We start from the raw sequence: 6889 nt of genomic DNA on the forward strand, positions 1-6889 counted from the left end.
GGAACCGTTGCTAAAGGTTCTTTCATCATCACGCTGGTGAAGATTCCTCGACTCATTCTCATGTACATCCACAACCAGCTGAAAGGAAAGGTAGCAACCAGCTACATGCTAACACACCAGAGTGTATGGTCAACACACCTATGTAACAGACTGCGCTACAGTTACTATGCAACATGCTATATTATCCTTTCCTCATGCTAACGCGCTATATTTTCCGTTCCTTGCGCTAACGTGCGTCACATGCATCGCTGCACCTTCCTGCTGTATTTCATGAAGAGCTTCAAATGTTCCCTAACCTGAACGATGGTGCGATGGTAACGGGGTGTCCGTGGTCACCCAGGCAACAGTGTCGACCTTCTGAGAGACGTTACAGACACCAAAGGGGTTTTCAAGGGTTGCTGGTTTAAGGTTGGAATGAGGAAGAACAGCAGCAGCTCGTCGGTGCCGTTGGTAAAACAGCGACCTCTAGTGGCCACGGGAGGAGACGCCGCGTCCATGTTTGAGCAGCGCTCACGTGTCAACAGTTGCTGTGTGTTGTGTTCACGTGTCAGGAGAACGCCTTTGCTCGCTGTTTGCTGAAGACATGCATCTGCTGCCTGTGGTGTTTGGAGAAGTGCCTCAACTATCTCAACCAGGTAATGAAGGTGTGATGAAGGTGTCCTCCTCCTCCCCACCTCCTGCTCCTCCTCTGACGGACTGTGCTCTTTACCCAGAATGCATACGCAGCCACCGCCATCAACAGCACCAGTTTCTGCACGTCTGCACGTGACGCCTTCGTCATCCTGGTGGAGAACGCTCTGCGTGTAGCAACCATCAACGCCGTGGGAGACTTCGTGCTGTTCCTGGGGAAGGTGAGGATGTGGGCGGGGCCTGCTGCAGAGCTGCGCCACACAGCAGACCTCTCACTCTGACGACTCTTTTGTGTCTGCTGCCTTCCGAAGATCCTGATCGTGACGTCGACGGCGTTCGCCGGCGTCATGCTTCTGAATTACCAGCGGGATTACGCCGAGTGGCTGCTGCCTCTCGCCATCGTGTGTCTCTTCTCCTTCTTGGTCGCTCACTGCTTCCTGTCCATCTTTGAGATCGTGGTGGACGTCCTCTTCCTGTGCTTTGCCATCGACACCAAGTACAACGACGGCACCCCGGGCAAAGAGTTCTTCATGGACAAAGCTCTGATGGTAAACCGCTCTGGGTTATTATTATTAGCCACGCCCACCTGCTTCCACCTGTGAAATCACTCAGCATCACGATGCCAGAAAGCGTCAGAATAAATGTGCTAATGCGACGTCTCCTCTGTGGCCCCGCCCCTTCAGGAGTTTGTAGAAAGCAGTCGGCGGTTGGAGCGAGCCGTGGAGCGTGGGCGGAGCCGTGTGAAGGAGGGCGCGTCCGTGGGGGCAGAGATGAAACCCATGGTGAGTGACAGTGGAGGGGGTGGAGCCCGGCGCAGGAGCGTGACGTCCCAGTCATCAGGGGCGGGGCTGCATGGGGGTGGAACTGGGTGGGAGGAGCTTCAGGAGTTCCAGGTGTACTACCTTCTGGTGGGAGTCCTGGTGGACTGGGCTCTGACGGAGCACAGCGGCTTTGTGCTGTGTCTCAGCGAGGACGTTGTCCTCTTCCTCTGCATCTTCCTGCCCACCTCCACCCTCTTCCTGTTTGTCCGCTTGCTCCACGTTTCCAACGCTGCGTCCTGCTGCACCAGCTCAGCGGCTGCCATTAACGCCTGCTAACACGCTCACAGACTGCATGCTAACGTGCTAGCTGATGTGAACTCTGCATGCTGACTGGATACACGTGTCCGCACTGGCCTGCCCGTCATCATCTTCATCTTCATCTTCATCACGTGGAACTCTACTTCCTGCTCATGTTTTCTCCGTTTCTGCCTTTTCTCATCACCGCTGTGCTTTGAGGACCAGACGTTCTGCTTCTTTATGTTTCTAATATTCTTTTCCAGTCCAAATGAAGTCAGACTCCGCCCCTTCCTGTGGCCTTTCATTAAAGGTTGAAATGGTGTCAAATCTAGATGGAGGGGAATCTTTGTAAAGGTAACTCTCTACCACAGGAAGGGGCGGAGCAACCGGACCTTGGAGTGAAAGCGTGCGCGGGGTCTCGGTTCCTACCTTCCCTCTAAAGTTCAGACAGTGACACAAGTTTCATTTTGTTGAATGAATGTCCTCTTTTGTTAATTAAAATAGCTCATTTTCCTCTGCCATTAATAAAGTCATCCGTCTGTCTGTCTGTCTTTGTTTAGTGGGCGGGGCACTCAAATGTGTGGGTGTGGCTCTGACGTTGTATCATCTCATTATATTTGGAGAATATGATGTCAGCTCCCTACCCATGATGCTCTGCTCCTTCCTGTATGTGACTGTAACCATGGTGACTGGTCTGTTTTAGGCTCCTGGGAGTTCCGCTTGACCAGAATCAACTGATGGGACTTAAAGAGACATTCCAGAAGTTTATTTTTGGTGATGTGTAACATGTTTACTATGGTTTCACTCCAGGGATAACAATATTTTAATAACGTTAACGATGTAACGAAGCACTTTATCTGGACGCTGCAATTTTACTGGCTGATGCATTTTTTTTGTAGTGATGTCGTTTTTAAATCAAATGATCACACTTCAGTTTTTATCTCTCAAATACCGTGTTAGATTGGGAGCGCTATGATGTCATCGGGGGGTGTCTGGAAGAGGGAGTATCCGATTGGTGGAGGGAGTATCCGATTGGTGGAGGGAGTATCCGATTGGTGGAGGGAGTATCCGATTGGTGGAGGGAGTATCCGATTGGTGGGCTACACGTCTGTCCGCTTGCTGATTATCACAGCCAGACTTCTGGAGAAACACCAGCACCGTGGTCACTATGGAAACGCCTGTTATGCACTGACAGCGGCCTCTTATATGATTGAGATGTGACGCTTGTAGCTGATTTTACGTTGGGGCGCACCTGCAAGGTAACAGTCATGTGACTAAACAAAGCTAACGCTAGCAGAGTTGAGCTGAGCTGCCGCGTGTCGACGTAGCTTGTAGCCACATTTACGGTCTGTGGTTGATTTTCCTGTAGTGCTGACATCATGATGTCCTAGCTCTTGGTTCATGATCTGCTAGTAGCTAAAGTTAGCATGCAATCAACTAATCAAAATTGGCTTCGTAATTTAACATGTAAAGATGATACAGGTGTGATAGCATTTAGCTGAAGAGTCGTCCCACTGTGAAAAAACAAGCTAGCACGTGTATGAAAACTAGTCATCAAGCAGGTCCCGATGGACTCACTGGTTTGGCCCAGTTGACTTGAGACCTAGGTGGGTTTGGATGTCCACGCGGCTCATCTGCAACGTTCTCGTCTCCATAAACCTTCTCCTGGAATCAACATCCTGCTTCAGACTTCCGTTTCCAGGAAGTGTTTCCAGTGGAGCTGCAGTGAAGAAGATGGTCAAAGATGAGAGCAATAACACAAACGCTACACACAAACCCGAGTCTTCCTGTTTACGTCTGGTGTTGCCATCTCAGATAGGAAGTGGACTGTTGCCATCACCTGTTGTCCTGGGCTGAGGGTCGGACGCCCACGGCCGTCGCCAGGGCAACGGCTGTTGCCGTCACCACCTTTGTTGCCTAATTTGTTGCCTCGGCGCTCTGGCTGAAGCCAAAACTGCAGACGTGTCTCAGAGAGTCCTGAAAGCCTCGTTAACCACGATCCTCAACGTGTGTCGGGCAGGTTGATCCATCTCAAGAGACGACGTTGCCAGAGGTCACTTGTTGATGTTCAGGCTGTTCCCATCATGCACCTGTGCACTCAGCTCCTCCTTGGAGCTCGTTACCATCTGAGTTCAAAGGTCTCTGAGAAGAAACATTAGCTTTGCCATTAGCAACTGGCAGGACGCTCAAAGCACGGCGACAAATTGCACTAAAAATAGAAAAGGCAATGCTAACGTCTGAATAACGTAGTTTTAGATTTTAGATGAAGTGTTTGTAGCTCACACATTAACACACGCGTTTCCTGTACAAACATCCTAGAGAGAAGATATTTCTGCTCATCTTCACACATTCAGTGTCACATGACTGCTGTTGCCAGGCAGATCAGGACCTGGAGCTTCAAGGATCAGAACAGAAATTCATCATAAAGTCCGTTTTAGCTGCAGACGTTACTAGAAAACCACACAAAGACAAAACAAAGTGGATCTTTGGACTCCTTACCGAGCTCTGGGCTTCAATATTTCCACTCAGATGTGGACACGCGTCAATATTTTAGGGTTAGGGTTAGGGTCTAACCCTAACCCTAACCCTAACGAACCTCCAGTTTTGGGGCTATTTAACATTTCTCCTGAGTTTTAATCGGTTTTTGCTGAGTCATGGTTCTCCGACTAAACGCGTTCAGAGTCCACCTGCTGAAGGCCGTCGGTCCCGTTAGGACCTGCCAGGATGGTTCCGAAGGTTCTGCTGAGTGGAGGTGACACGGCTGATGACATCATGGTTTCCTGCTTTTCCTCTGAGAATTGAAACGAAAACTTTTTCTCTAATAATTTGACACCTTCCAACTGACTGGAAACAGCGCCGGAGACTTTCGACAGCCAGTCAGCCCATCACGTGTTCAGACGGAACCAGGCCTTCAATCCTCAGCGGCGCTGACCGTCTGTCACAGCTTCCTGGTTTCTGCAGAGGAACCGAGACTCCAGAACCCGAGCAGAATTTCTCTAAAACACAGGAAGTAGGAAGCAGGCTAGCATCCGAGCTAACGTCCTCATCCTGCTGGTCCTCACCAGCTCCGGGGGTTCATTTCTTGCTATGGCTCCGGAACCAGTTTTCCCAGTTCCAAAACTGGGTGTGGATCCGGCGCCAGACGCACAGAAACCTTGCTGGTGCCGCCCGGCCGAGGACGGGTCAGCCGGGCGGCACCGGAGCCCCAGTGATGAAGACCGGGACCCCACCGGGGTCTGTGTAGGTCTGGTTCAGACCAGAACTTTGCATGTCCATGTTTTGTGCTTCAGAAACACTGCACGTGCACGTGCACGTGCGTGCAGGAGAATAAACAGCCGTTACACTCACAGGACTAAACTGTTGGCTAACAGGTCAGATGGTCGCCATGGAGATGACACGAGAATTCCCGCTGGTGCGATGTGATGTTTTCTCTTTGTAACATGAAAGAATCTCTTTGCTTCTGGGTTGACTTTTATATTTATCATTTCTTATGTATATTTGTTTTTTAAGAAAAGTAATAAAATGTAATCGAGATTTGTCTGTTGCTTCCGTTTATTCAGATAAAACACGGGATCAACTTTACTAACTAACTTAGACGTCTGATGTTATTAATGATGATGATGATATTAATGAGCAGTGTGATAATTAATTCAAACGTCACTGTTGTCTGCAGTATCTCTGCTCACCACAGGGGGCGGTAAAGTGCTGCAACAGCGCCCCCTGCTGGCCTCGAGCAGAAACTGACTTCTCGTGGTGAAAAGTTCCTCTACCTTTAAAAAGAGAACCTTCCCCCACACTAATGACCAGTCAACAGTTGGTTTCCAAGGTAACAATTTTAACTTCACTGCCTAAAACTACTTTTCCTTTAAATTCTAGAACAGGGGTCGGCAACCCAAAATGTTGAAAGAGCCATATTGGACCAAAAAAACAAGAAACAAATCTGTCTGGAGCCGCAAAATTTTTAAAAAAAAAGCCTTATAATGAAGGCAACACAGGCGGTAAGTGTCTATATTAGCTGTATTAGCCTACTTTCCAAATGGTAAGTAGGCCACAAATACATAATGAGCATTCATGATTGTAGCTACAACGGTCCAATGAAATAATGGCCACGCATCATACAGATGTCTTTTGAAAAGAACCCTACAAGTGACCTATCAAAGGAAACATACATAAAGAACAATACATTTTTAAGCCATTTCAACAATAACGAATTGAGACATTAAATGAAATTATGACCATTTTGAAAATGTAAAATAAATATTGACTGAATTTTTCAATTAACATGTCTCTCAGACAGTTACAATGATGAAATGTTTATTTTCCTGCCACGCATCCTGGAGAGAATGACGCCCCATGTGACCACTCTGCTGTACGATGGTGCTTTAAGTTTAACTTCCATTATCGTGGGATGTTGAAAACTTTAAGAATGTTTGTCACGTTTTTCTCCTATAAAAATTATATTAAAACAATTTCCATTTTCATATTTTGAAAAAGCTCCAGGGAGCCACTAGGGCGGCGCCAAAGAGCCGCATGCGGCTCCAGCCGCGGGTTGCCGACCCCTGCCCTAGGGGAATTGTGCAACAAAATGAACACATAATGACCATAATAAAAGAAAAAAGAAAAAAAAACATTCCATGTTTTTTGTCATGGCCATCGGGAGCCACTATAAGGAGGCTGAGAGCCGCATGCGGCTCCAGAGCCGCAGGTTGCCTACCCCTGTTCTAGAAGAATAAAAAGGACGGTAATGATGCATTCACTGTCCCTGGGACACGGAGCGTCCAACAAATGCACCGCTCACAGCTCGCCATCGTCCTCGCTCGCCACAGTGTCCAAATCTTTGTCCTTCCGCTCAGCACGTTCCTTCACGAGCGCCTCCTGCTGCGCGCTGCAGCTGCTGTAGCTCCGCCCTCAGGTGTTTCCAGGTGGAGCGCTCGGCGGCTCCTCTCAGCACGCGGCGAGGAAACGGGTTCATCACGCTAAAGGCGATGTTGCTCAGCTTCCTAAAGAAGATCAGAGTGAGGCTACCAGAAACATCTGCAGTCAACTATCACTTATAGTCCTCATGGGTCCATCACACGGCCGTCACATGACACAGGAAGGGAAAGGTCACATGACAGCAGCTGGCAGGCAGCCTCACGAACCTCCTGGGCCCATATTCACAGAAGCTCTTAAGATGCTCCTCAGGTGGAAACTGTGAAGAG

The 6889-nt window shown here is 48.8% G+C and overlaps 1 pseudogene; it reads left to right on the forward strand.

Moving 5' to 3' along the window:
• The window catches only part of LOC101074838 (choline transporter-like protein 1), a 10884-nt pseudogene extending 6636 nt beyond the window's left edge, over positions 1 to 4248 (forward strand).
• The last annotated feature ends 2641 nt before the right edge of the window (positions 4249 to 6889 follow it).

The sequence above is a fragment of the Takifugu rubripes genome, unplaced genomic scaffold (genome assembly GCF_901000725.2).
Source record: "Takifugu rubripes unplaced genomic scaffold, fTakRub1.2, whole genome shotgun sequence".
NCBI lineage: Eukaryota > Metazoa > Chordata > Actinopteri > Tetraodontiformes > Tetraodontidae > Takifugu > Takifugu rubripes.